We start from the raw sequence: 13,017 nt of genomic DNA, 5'->3' as shown, positions 1-13,017 counted from the left end.
CATCCTCTCTAACGGTGCTATGGTAGGAAATGCAGTATTTAATGAATACTGGTGGAACTGAAATAAAACCTAGCAGAATAACATGCAGAATTTCATTGTGGCTGGAGGTATGTTAAAGGAACAAATGAAATCCTGGTGCCAGATAGGACAGAAACCAAACACTTAGTCCAGCACAGGACATTAGACAGTTCAATAAAACTACATGGTTCACAGAAACGAGGGCAGCTGCAGTCTCTAATAACATGAGTACAGTCAAGGACCCTGCAGCAGAGTTAATAAGCAGATCATTACAGGCTCTGACCAAGGCCATCTCCATACTGACCTAATCGAAATCCAGAACGAAAATTATCGTAACGTGCACGATGATCCAATTAGACCAGAGCTGGGTTGTTTCCACCTACTCTAGTATCTCAGTTTAGAACGGTAAATTAAAACCAAAAAGGGATGAGCGAACATGTCGGAAGAAGAAAATGTGGTTCTTTAGCATGGGAGGATGACACAGATTTTAAGAAAACTGGGCTTCTCTGGCAGCAGCACTATACTCCCATTGAGATGGGATGGCCAGTCCCCAAAATAAAAGGTGACCCGTCTGTCTAAGGGGTTTTAGTCGTCTGCAGGGGTGTAGATTTAAAGCTGTGTTGCCTGAAGGGTCTGCTCTGTAGATTCCTAAATTTTCTTCTTCTTTTTTCTTTTTTTTTTTTTTTGTACCCCTCGATGTCCCTGTCCCTGTGTGCTGGCCCATGCTGCCTTGGCTGGGACTTGGGTGTCAGCTGGGTTCCACAACTGCAGCCACTGAGGAGAGGTCTGCATGAACATGGGAAGAGGTAGCAGTTCTTGTGCAGGCAGCTGCCATATGGTGGCTCTGTTCCTTCTGCTTTGCATGAGCTCATCTTGTCTGGAGCCCTCACCAAGACTGTGGAGATGTGGGGAAAGCTTTCTCCCTCCTTCCCGAGGGTGTTTTCCACCTGCTTCCCCTTTCCCAGGGACTGTTGTGACCATGCAGATCTAGAAGAAAAATCACAAAGGGTCTGGTCAAGCTGGGTCATTGTGCATTGATGAGCAGAAGATTCATGGGAGAAGTGGGAGGCTGACTGTGCCCTATACCTCTGGGTGTCCACCAGGCAAGGGCAGGATTTGAATCTTGCCTCCTGAGACACCCATGCATTTTGCAGTGCACTGGTGTTCAGTTATTAAAAAAGATTGTGAATAATCTGGAAAGCAAGCTTCCTGGTTTGCTGTTCTGTCTCATGTTCCTGGTTACACCATGGCATGGTTTCAGTGAAGAGTGTGACTTACTGTTGCTCATTGTTTCAGCTTTCTGCATCATATAAGGAAATGCGGAATGGAAAAGTGGAAAAATGTTGCGTGGGGATATACCATGCAAAATAAGTGAAGAGTTGGCGTTTGCTACTTGCATAGCATTTGTGTCCTTCAAAATGTTTGTGCATCTATCTATGACTACCAAAGTTGTGTGTAACAGAAGTTTGAAGAGTTTGGAGAAGGGTGATGAGCACAACTGCCATATGCAGATAGATTTATCAGGTTGTGACAGTATAGTGCAGTAAGTAAATATACAAGAATGTGGCAGAAGTAGACCTAGGCATAATACAGGTGATTCTTCTTACTTTGTTTTAGAAAAATAATCGGAAGGAAAAATAATCACACAACCTAGAACTGGCTTGGGAAGCTCAGCTGCCAGATAATTTTTTCAGAGCCTAAAGTATCCACAAAGTAAGATACTTCTGGATGTATTCTTTTTATACCATCCAGTAAAGGAGAGTTTCTTGTGTCTTTCTTAAAAGGATTGGTGTCATTTATTATCAGAATAAATAGGCCATTTGACTATTCCTATAGCCTGGGTTGGCAAGTTGTCCGCTTAATATTTCATCTTTCTTTAGGTCTCATTCAATATTAATTTGGTGAACCTTTTACTCAAACGCTAAAGGATTTGTGCCAATTGGATGAGTTCCTGTTGAACAGAATCTAGGTTAATGGTGTCCCTGCTCACCTTGCACACACTGACTGTGACTAGGCAAACTTATTGGCACATGTGGGTGCATGCACTTGATATTTAGTAACAATGAATAATCTGCTGGTAGATTTTGCAAAGCTTAAGTTTTCATTGTTTTTAGATTTTTACCAGTGGCTTGGGGAAAGAAAGGGAGGAATGTCTACAAACAAAAATGTTCAAAATCTCATTCTCCAAATGTTGTTCTATATTTGAAAGGCAGGTGTTCCCTGCTCTGCAAACTGCCCATACCAGTGGCCTCTTGCATCATGCAGTGTTGCTGATTCATGTGATTTACTGAGACCCTCATCACTTTGCATGTTTTTTTCCAATGTGGTTTTGGAGGAGAGTTTAAGAATAAGATCTGTAAGATTAAACAGCAAGAAGTGGGAAAATGAAAGCCCAAAACTTACCACTTTAGAAGTCCTCATGCTCTGCAATGTAAGCTTGCGTTTTGGGATGGAAGTTGAAAAACGGACAGAGGGCCCCTGAGCACTCATGGCACTGGCAGCACCAAGCACTGTATGCAGGTGAATCTTCTGCCTTGTGCCACTGTTTTTGAAAGTACAACAAAGGATGAGAGCACCAGGGTGGCTGTAGAGGGCTGATGTGAAATAGGTGGTGAGGAATCAGGAGCACAAAGAAATATTCCTGGCCCCTGAGTACACATGCGTATCCTAGAGTCCTGGCTTTAGCTGGGAAATGGGGAAGGTTTTAATTTAAAATTTGATTTAAGGGAGAGGGACTTTTTCATTAGTGTAGCAGTTACTCAGTTGGGAGCTATTGGAAGAAATTAAAGTACATTTGGCAATCTATATGCTTCAAACAGGAATGGGATCTATCCATCTATTCATCCACCTTTCTGCCTAATCACACAAATTCCATGATATCTAGCATTATGTTTCCCTTTCCTGAACTGCTGCAAAATCTGACTGCCTGAAACCCCACTGAAAAAAGGAAGTTATTTTAATATAATCAGTGTAAACCAGTCTTTTTTTTTTTTTTGTATTGTTGTTGCTATCTGCCATTAACATAGGATCGTTTTTCCCTCAATCAGCTGAAAAAAACACATTGGAAAACATTTTTGTGTCTTTTTTTAATATTTTTATTTATTTATTTATTTATTGGGGGGGGGAAGAAAAGCAGGCAAAAAGAAATAAATTTAAGTCAAGCAAACCTTGACAAAAAAGAAGGGAAAGTGATTTGGGAAAGAGTGTGTTTTGTACATAGCCCTGTTTTGATATGCAGTTACCTCCTTTCTCATAGAGCTTAGCATAAAGTTTTGTAAGTTCTGTGGGGTTTTTTTTCTCTTTTGTCAAAAAAAATTATGAAAGTGTCGCTTTTCCTTTGCTGTTAATTCAGGAGAGATCCTCAATTCGAGCAGGGCACATTTTCATGCAAATACAGCAGCACAGTTTCCAGCCCCCTAATAGCTTCTTACAAATGATGTGCCATTACAACGAGGTTTATTTAAACAAATTTAATACATCTTTAATCAAGCTGGAGAGCATTTTCAAAGGTCACGCTCCAAATCAGGATCACTGTTCAGAGCTTATCAAAGTATTAGCTTAAGGGGGAGGGAGAATTATTTCTTGGACAAGTAATTTTAGGCAAATCTTTATTTACATTTTTATTCAGTTATTAAATTTTATTCCTTTCCCTCCTCCTCCTAGTCTCTCCATTTATGAACCTATAAGAAAGTCTGTAAATGGAGCCATAAGGATATCACAGCAGTTACTATTTCCAGGGGCTATTCCTTTGAATCTAGTGGGCCTATAAAAGCAAGGATGAAGTCCCTTTTTTTTAAACACAAGATATATGTATCCATTTCATACAACAAGCTCTTGCCCGAGGATCTGATATTAGGATAAATATATGATTAGATATATTTTAAATTAACAAATCAAGTTAAAAACATATTCTGAGCATATTGGATATTTAAAGGTGCTTGCATGCTCCTGCTGCGAAAGGACAATTTTAATGTTAAGTCCTATTAAAACTAATGGGAGCTGCACTAATGTACCGAGGTAACCCACCCCAGTTCACACCCCTGGTATCATTCGTTAGGCATATGTCTTTAAAGAGGTCACAAGTATTTTAAGTTTTATGTAACCAGACTTCTCTGTGTAGGACTTGGTGTCGCCAGTGACAGCACCTCACACTGGTTTTGGCCATGTGCTCTACAGTCAGTGCTCTCAGAGCCCGTGCTTGTGTGCATAAAACTCAGTCCTTTGGCCTCTGCTTTACAGAAGTGACTAATGAGGCACCAGGATTAAAGCAAAAGTGAACTCTCTAAGCGCACACAGACAGAAATGCTCCTGAGGTTTTAATGCTCGTTAGACTGAGGAGGCTTCAAACTTTTCAGTATGGGGAGGTAAAACTGGGCATCTGAGCAGATAATAAAAAGAGCTTGTGCAGGCTCTGTGAATTCTCTTTTTAAGGCTCACCTTGCAGCGAGCATTTGGTAATAGGGTTAAAAAGGAACTATGCTGAGGTAATGAAAAGGCACTCCTAGAAAGCTGGTTTTGCAGACCACCGACTTGATTGGCTGCTCTGAAGAATTATTTTGCACCCCAGCCTTCAACAGTTGCCAAGAAATCTTTGCACCTATCACGTGTGGCATCTGCACGGCTTGCAGCTCAACAGGAAAGGGAGTATGAAAAACAAAGTGTAGTCATATCACCCAGTTATCACTGATTTATGTACTGGTAGTTGTCCCGTAATGCTTTTGGCAAAAAAAATGATGCAGATGTGACATCCTAAGTATCAGTCTGGGTGCATTTGCTCTTTCTTTTTCATAAGAAGAAGAAAGTAACTCATGGAAAAATGTTTGTTATCATTTGCCTTTCTAAATTGCACTAACTTAAAGGTCTTTATGAAAATGGGCAAAGAGTAACTGTCCAGATGTGCAGCTGCATACAAGCATCACAAAACAAATGCTGCTTCACAGAAAACCATAGGTATCTTAAGGCTTCCACGATCAGAGAAAGAAAATGAGAATAACATTCCCACTGATTCAGATAAAAAAGGCAGTTGACATGGTGGGGGTCAGTGGCACAACAGCCAATATCCTGTGTTGAACAGTTAGTTATGTACTGTACACAGTCATCTGCTGAACAACAAAATCAAAATGTAAGCTTGGCCAACCTAGGTGGGGAAAATGTGTGGTAGTATCTCAAAAACCAAATCTGTAAGAAATGCAGCAAGCTCATAAATTTTTTTCTCCCCTCCCCCCCCCCCTTGAGGTCACATGTATGATTATATCCCTTTGCTTGGCTACAAAAATTCTGTACTTACCAACAGTTCTGTAGTGGGTTGACCCTGGCTGGACAGCCGGTGCCCATCAAAGCATTGCTGTCACTGCCCTCCTCAGCTGGACGCAAGAGAGAAAATATAGCAAAAGGCTCATGGGCTGAGATAAAGACAGGGAAAAATCACTCACCAGTTACCATCACAGGCAAAACAGGCTCAATTTGGGGGTATTAATTTGTTAAGAATCAAGCTAGTGTAGGATAATGAGAAATAAAACCAAATCCTAAAAAACCTTCCCAATTTTCTTGACCTCCCTCAGCAGCACAGAGGGATGGCTAATGAGAGGTGTGGTCAGTTCATCACACATTGTCTCTTCAGCTCCTTCCTCCTAAGGAGAGGAATCAGCACATGGGGGGAAGCTTCTAGCAGCTTCTCATAGAAGCCACCCCTGTAGACCCCCACTACCAAAATGTTGCCCCACAAAACCCAATACAAGCTGGCGAGTAGAGAGAAGCACAGGTGTGAGTCTGGGTTCAGTTGATTCACATATATTTCAGTTAATGGATTCTAGTTCCTTGCTCTACACTTGCAGAATAGCATGGCAGGTAACATATCTGCACACCCTGCTGTGAAATGACATGAAAAAGTGCAGCCCATTTGTGGGGAATGTGAATTAACTGAAACAGTTAATATTCACAAAATAATTCACCCAACAATTTACTGTATGTTTTTTGGTTTTTTTTTCAACTTCCAAATGACACTTTTCCATAATGGTTATGGATTTTTATTTATTTGCATTTTAGTAATCATGAATGGTTTTTAAGTGATGGTTAGTATTTGATGTCCACGCTTTGTTTCTGGTGACATAAAGGATGTGATACTGTTTCCTTTCATTGCTTAGAAGGGCCTTTTAAGAAGGAAGACTTGAAGAAACTTTGAACTTCTGAGCAAGTTTATAGAGCAATACCAGATCACTAGAATTAGGGAGCATCAAAGGACATTTAAGTGCCTGAAAGGTCTGGACTTCCACTTCTCTGTTGTTAATGGGACTGTGGATTCAAATCCCTTGGTTTCTGAGACTTTTGCTTAATCTTCCCTTTATTTTTGCTCATATGAAACTTTCATTAGAGGCTGAAAAAAAAGCAAAGCAATGAAAAAAGGGGATACTTTTTGAAATGTAATAACTATGCATAGACTTTAGGCTGAGTTTTATCATAGTCATGTGGCATTGTATTTGCTTATCTGAGGATAGATTTACTTTGCAGTCAGCTGCCAATGTGGTGCTTTCAGTAGCCCCTGGGGTGAACACTAGCACCCAGAGCCTCAGCCCCTGCCCACGACCCTCCTATGGTAGGTGCTGCATAAGCACAGGGTAAAAATACTCCATCTAGTCCAAAGGTGGTGAAATAAATGGAGTATGCCAGGGGAATGCAGAAAACTTAATAAACTTTGGTAGACCTTGGGATGGATTTAAGTATGCCAGCACCAAGCTTAACATAAAATGTTAAGGAAGAAAGGATGAAGAGAAATAGCTGCAGAAGGCATAAATTTTGGGGCTGTACAGCTAGATGTGATCACACTAGGACGTCGGACCTTTGTTGGTAATTGCAAGATGGAGATACTGGGCTGAAGGTTAAATGAAATCCTGTTTGTCGTATTAAGAGCAGCACATCTCCACTCTGGTGAGCAGATGAGAAAGGAACAGTTTAGAGCTCCTGTAGTTTTCTTTTCCACTGGACTTATGTTGGTGGTGAACTTCTTGTCTACAGGTACAGTGAGATTCCACTTCCCTGCAAGTTCAAGTTATACTTGAGAAATAGTTATCCTGCCAGGTCATCTATCTATTTCTTTTTCTTAATATTTAGAAGTTTGTGAGAAGTTCAGTATTAAGAGTCTCTTCTGTGACACCTTATAAATTACACTATTGGCATGCTTTTTTTTATTCCACATTTGTATTATGTTCGGTTTAGTTCCTTCTCTGTTTTCAACAGTGTGCATGCTTTTTGTATTTGAAAATCAATTCTCAGGAATATTTAGTTTGATCTTAATGGGTTGCTTGACCTCTTTTGGTTCTCAGCTCACAGCTGGGAATAGCCAGAATTTTGTTCCTCTGGTTTGACAGGCAGTGGATTTTCCCAGTACATACTTTCATGTATACAGTAAAATATTCCTGCTGCAGTTATTAATGCAAATTAAGCTCTCACGACCATTTTCAGTATATGAAGAGGATATAAAATAAAAGCATATGCTGAAGCAGAATAAATTCTAATTCTCACCTCTTCTTTAAGAATGTACAGAAAAAGAGGTAGTGTTTAAAATCTAACTTCAACAAAAATGGAAAAAACAAAATATCACCACTGCCATTTTACTCCAGGTTTCTCTTGGATCCAAACAGTGGAAGTATCTGTGTGTGTGCACGTGTGTGTGTTAAAGACTGGAAATATTCAATATTGAAGCCACTGTGTTATTTTCTGTTAAATTGTATTTTTTAAAAAGAAATAGATTTAGAATGTTTGAAGTTTTAAAGAATGTTCTGTTCTGAAATGATGTAAACACAATGGAGTGCTTTGAATAATCTAAACCTGTTCTCATATTATACATTCAAGAAATTATATTCAGCTTGGAATAGGACTCTTGTTTTCAGAGCTCAGAATTTCAGGATAAGATGAGAAAACTCACTTTTCTTCTCTTTTTCTTTTGTGTCTATTATTAGAAATACTTAAATATAAAGGCTTTATCCAGCTAAAGATAACTGTCAAATGGCTAACCTTTAGAATGTTGGCCTCCTGTTCTTTAAAGCTTCAGAAACCTTCATCCATCAGTAATGACGTTTACCTGCTTTTTTGTATCAACGGTGTTAGAGCTATGTGATTTCGGTTTGAAGAAAGAAAATATAATGGTTAAAATAGCATTATGGGCCCATGATGCATGTGAATTGCATCTTCCAGTAGGTGTATGCAGTTCTGACAATATTGCTAAAATTCTTGTCCTTTTTATGCTATGTGACAAAATTATATATAAATTAACTAAGTGCCCTTTTGATCTTATTTTGCTTCTTTCAAATAAGGAGTGGTTTGGGAAGAAAAGCAAGCAAAACAGGACTGTTGGTACTGTAAGCCCTAAGGGTTCTTTTAGAGATACACTTAGTTGAATTAGACCAAATAGGTCAGCTGCTATGCAAACAGCATCCAAGGCCTTTCAGAACTGTATGACCCATCAGGCAGTCAATAATTTTGACTAGATAGTGCCTCAATATGCTCTGGTAGAGTCAAGAAGACTCTTTCTCAGGAAATAACCAAAATAGCAGAAACATAATCACCCATATTTGTTCTCTGAGGGTAGTGTTCTGTCATGTACTGTGATAAATGCTTAACACATGTTCTGTAATGCTGTAATTTATTCTTTGTAATAATCTGAAGAAGCAGTGGTTATTATTAACTAAAGGTATTGAGTATCATAGCTGAGAATTTTTTAAATGTAAATGCAGAAGAAGAAAATACAAAGAGCAGGAATTCTTCACAATTGTGATATTAAATTTACACAGCTGGAAATTTTGAAATTTAAAGAATGAAAATTAATTTATCAGTGTTAACTAAAATGCATTGCACAACATGAAAAATGAAATGGATATTTAACCAAAAAAGAAAGCAGTAGGAAATGGATATACTGGATATGAACTGATTTGATCAACGTACTAAGTACATGCATATAAAAAAATAATACTGACCTGCTGAAAACAAGCAAAAGCACCTCTAATGATATTGATCTTATAATAATTTTTTAAATATTATTGTCCTCATATATTTTTTATATGAAGTTCAAGTTTATAGCCTGTGCTATAATGGAAATTTCAGGACTTTCACCCAATTTTCATATATTTTCTTGTGAAAAGACTGATAGCATTTTCTTCTTTCCGCATACACCTCCAGAAATAAGATAGGGATGAGGATCCAGAAGTGAGGTTTAGCATGTGAAATTAAAAGCTACATGTAATTTAAAAAAACAAAAGTTCTAAATAATAGTACGTGTTCTTTGGAGATTTTTGTCTGACAGGTCAGAAATCTGTTTTGAATGCTTTCATGTAGGCTTGAGGTCCTGATGTCAGGATACTGACAGTCACATCTTTGCAGAAAATGTTTCACAGCTTGCAGGAGGCAGCATTTACACTTCAATTTATAGCTTTGGATCCTGTTCCGAATTTCCACATTACCTTAATGCAAAACTACGATAACATTTGCCATAGATCTGTGAACCCCTGTCCTTCAAAAAAAGGCGTTTCTGCTTTTCTTCAAATCTCTTCCCCTTCCTGAACAACACAAACCAGTGTGGATATCCATTCTACTGTACACTAATTATCACAAGATATCATGAAAGAAATACTTTTTCATCTGCTGTATATGGTCCTACAGAATAGTGCTGGTCTAAGTGAAATACAGTTTTTATTTCCGTAGCCCCACCAGAGGTCTTGTGCCACTTTCCCTGGCTCAAGCCCAATTTTATAGTAATCTACAGTGTCCCTGTTTTATGTGCCAGTGCTAAGATCCAACCACCACACTTGACCTAAGTTTTATTTCAGTCTCTTTGCCTAGAGTTGCACAAGGATTTGGGGAAAAGGTTCAGTTTACCTCAAGTGTTTCCATATACAGCTGCCCTACACTTCTTCAACATTTGAAATCTCTGGGGAGATCAGGTCTGTGCCCAAAGTTTAATTGACCCAGTTTCTGTAGCATTTTCTTCAGAAAGCTGCTGCCTGTCTTTCCTTTCTTTTTTCCCTTTAAATGAATCTTGAGTTTTACTTTAATCTCTGATTTTGGGAACATAGGCCTGTTGCTTGTCTCGTGATAACTATTGCAGTGTCAAGATTATGCTAGGGATAATTATTTCTTAAGAACGCTTTTTCTTTTTTTTTTCCCCTGGCAAACCTCTTGCCTTATGTTTTCTCCCACTTGTGTCTCTAATTTGTTCAGTGCCAAGCTGGCAACAGGATAGCATGTACCTTCTCCTATTTCTCAGCTGAAAGTAATTTCTTCAGTGGTGTTGTAAAGTCCTATGGGTGGGCTCTGCAACTAACTGATCTGCAACTGGTGGGAGAGAGTTAGAAGGAGGACAAAATAAAACCCAACCAAACCCTGTATGCATTGCATCAGCAGAGATCTCAGAAAAGGGGTATTGACAAATGCTTAAGTACTTGGTACATAGACTGAAAGGAAATACACCTTAATTTAAAGACCAATAAGGCTATAGCAATGACAGCCTGAATAGGTGATGAAGAAGAAATTACTCCAGAGCCTTCTGAGTTGGTAGGGTGGTAGATACACACAGGGAGAAAGTGGAGCCAGGAGATGAGATAATCAGTTAATATCCTTATCGCCTTCAAGACAGTAGCAAAATGCTCTCTCAGTGGTGTGAAATATTCACCAAAGAGTTCAGGATCACATGCTGAGGCAGAGGATGCTAATAGACACTAACAGGCCAACTCATAAGTCTGTGTTCAGGCATCAGTGATTAAGTAAGGGAAAATTTGTCCTGAAATGCCTGGAAACTGGCTGTCTAAAGCCTTCAGGAATTAGTTGATGGAGGAAAAAAATACCCTTTGCTGTAACCATTTCTCCTACCTGATGTTCCCAGAGTGTCTCAGAAGACAGGCAGAGGTTTGGGAGACCTTTGGATGGTTGTTGATGGTTTGTTGATGGAGGGAAGAAATCAAAACCTGGCTTCCCAGCCAAGGGAGCATGAGAGGGACCTCAGAAGCATGAAAACAAGTGAGGCTGTAGAGGGAAATGAGATGATATGTAACAAGAGTAATTATTTTGAAAAAACCCTTATTCACTCATGTTTTGATTATGGAGACATTAGAGAAGACAACCCAGAAGAGAGGAATGAGCCGTCTGCCATTGCCTTCTCTCCATGTGACTCACTCCATGCTCCTTCAGGGAAACTATCCCCGTTCTTACTGGACATGGAGAAACATCCCGGTTTCCCACATTTTAAATCAATCTCAGGTTTAAGTGAAGGTGCAAGCTTAAAAGTTATTACAGCTCCACTGTTTCCCCTGATAAATGACACGAATAACATTTGAGACAATGCATTGTTAAATATTTATGTCTAGTACTATAGAACCAGAAAAAGCACAAGAACCCCTAGAAGAATAAATATATTTACCTAAATAAATTACTAAGACAAATATACTCCTATGTGCTCTGTACCAATAAACAGTAGGTATTCACTAAATTGTGGAATATAAATGGCTCATTTCCTCTAAATGTACACTGAAAGATCTATAACATGTTACACATTTCCTGTGCTTTGCATATATATTTCAATATTCATCATGAAAAGGCTTGCTTATGTGTCAATATACATTACTTTGCATACATTAAGAAATTTTTTTTTAATTTTACCATTACAGATGTGCTTTAGTGTTGGGGGGGTAGCAAAGCGGAGGCCTTATTTCATGATTAACCCTTTCATGGCTCGTCCTTTTTTATCAACATGACATTTGCACAGAATGAATTGCTTGCTTAGACACAGCTAACTAAATAAAAGCAGGCCAGAGCTGATAGTATGAAAAATGGATTTTCATTACTGTTTCATTGATTCTTGTAAATAAGGGCCTGAGGCCTGCTCCAAAAAGGCTGCAAACAGTAATAATTTAATCTGAGGTGACATAGACCAAAATGTATGTGGACAAAAATCATCCTTGAATATTAAACAACAGCCTCAAGACAGAGAAAAGTGTTGCAGGCAAATTTAAATGTATGCAGATCGGTGGGTAACATATTTAAAAACAGAAATTAAAGATTCCTGTCATAAATCACATTTGCTGCCATGGATATGCCTTGTTATGCTGGCGTTTAAGAAAACCTGAAAGGTTAAGGCAGTTGGTGCATTAAATTGTACAAGGATAATTAATACTTTTCTTGTGGCTATTTATAAGAAATGGAAAATATAGTTAGATCAGCTGTGGCACTGTAGTAATTTGAGGGGGAAGAAATGAAAGTATGAGTCAGTAGTTTTAACTGGACAAATGTCAAATGCTTAATGATTCAGTATCCTAATTTGGCGGTATTTTGAAAGTTATATATGAAAAAAATAAAAAAATAGCCCATTCTTCTGTTGCACATATAATTTGCCTTTCAAACCTTCTACCTTGTTTAATAATAAAAAAATAATAATTTATCCAATTGCTGTTAAAAAAATTTGAACCTGTTCCATGGAAGCAAAATGTAAATCAGCTGATGACTCTAGAATCATGAAGTTTGTTTTCTCTTACACATCTTCTAATTAAAAAGACCACTATATTTTGCCATAAAATAGCCTGAAACCACATGTAAGAACATTATTTCAGTTGTAGTACTTTGACTTATTACAGTAGTACCTAATGCTCAGGATGGCTCATAGCAAGACTAATGTAGAAAATAATTTTCCCCTTCAACCTGCTGAAGCATTAATCCTTTTTTTCTTTTTCTTCTCCTTTTAACATGAGGTTACATTCACACAAACCCAAGCCCAACTACTGTAATTCCCCAGAGGAAAATATTCCTTCATCACTCATTGAGCTCAGGTTTATGATTGTCCTATTATTTAAAATTCTTATATTTTTTTCTTTGCTTTCATGAATAAAAACAATAAACTTTAGTTGTATCAAACATTATTAAAGGGTCTCAAAGCAACAAGACAGAAGGTTTATATAATCAAACTCTCTTAATATAAAGGAGTTGTGTATTTTCAGATGTCACTGCCATTCATCTCTCCTC

General features: G+C 38.3%; 1 long non-coding RNA gene across 1 annotated transcript in view; it reads left to right on the top strand.

Moving 5' to 3' along the window:
• The window catches only part of LOC133265027 (uncharacterized), a 161,180-nt gene that overhangs the window by 55,784 nt on the left and 92,379 nt on the right, over window positions 1–13,017 (top strand). The gene's annotated exons all lie outside the window — the stretch shown is intronic.

The sequence above is a fragment of the Pezoporus flaviventris genome, unplaced genomic scaffold, assembly GCF_033815535.1.
Source record: "Pezoporus flaviventris isolate CSIRO_AGI_PZ_B2104156 unplaced genomic scaffold, CSIRO_AGI_Pfla_v1 ptg000001l, whole genome shotgun sequence".
NCBI lineage: Eukaryota > Metazoa > Chordata > Aves > Psittaciformes > Psittacidae > Pezoporus > Pezoporus flaviventris.
Note: the sequence above shows the minus strand (reverse complement) of the source record. Positions and strands in the feature narration are given on the sequence as shown.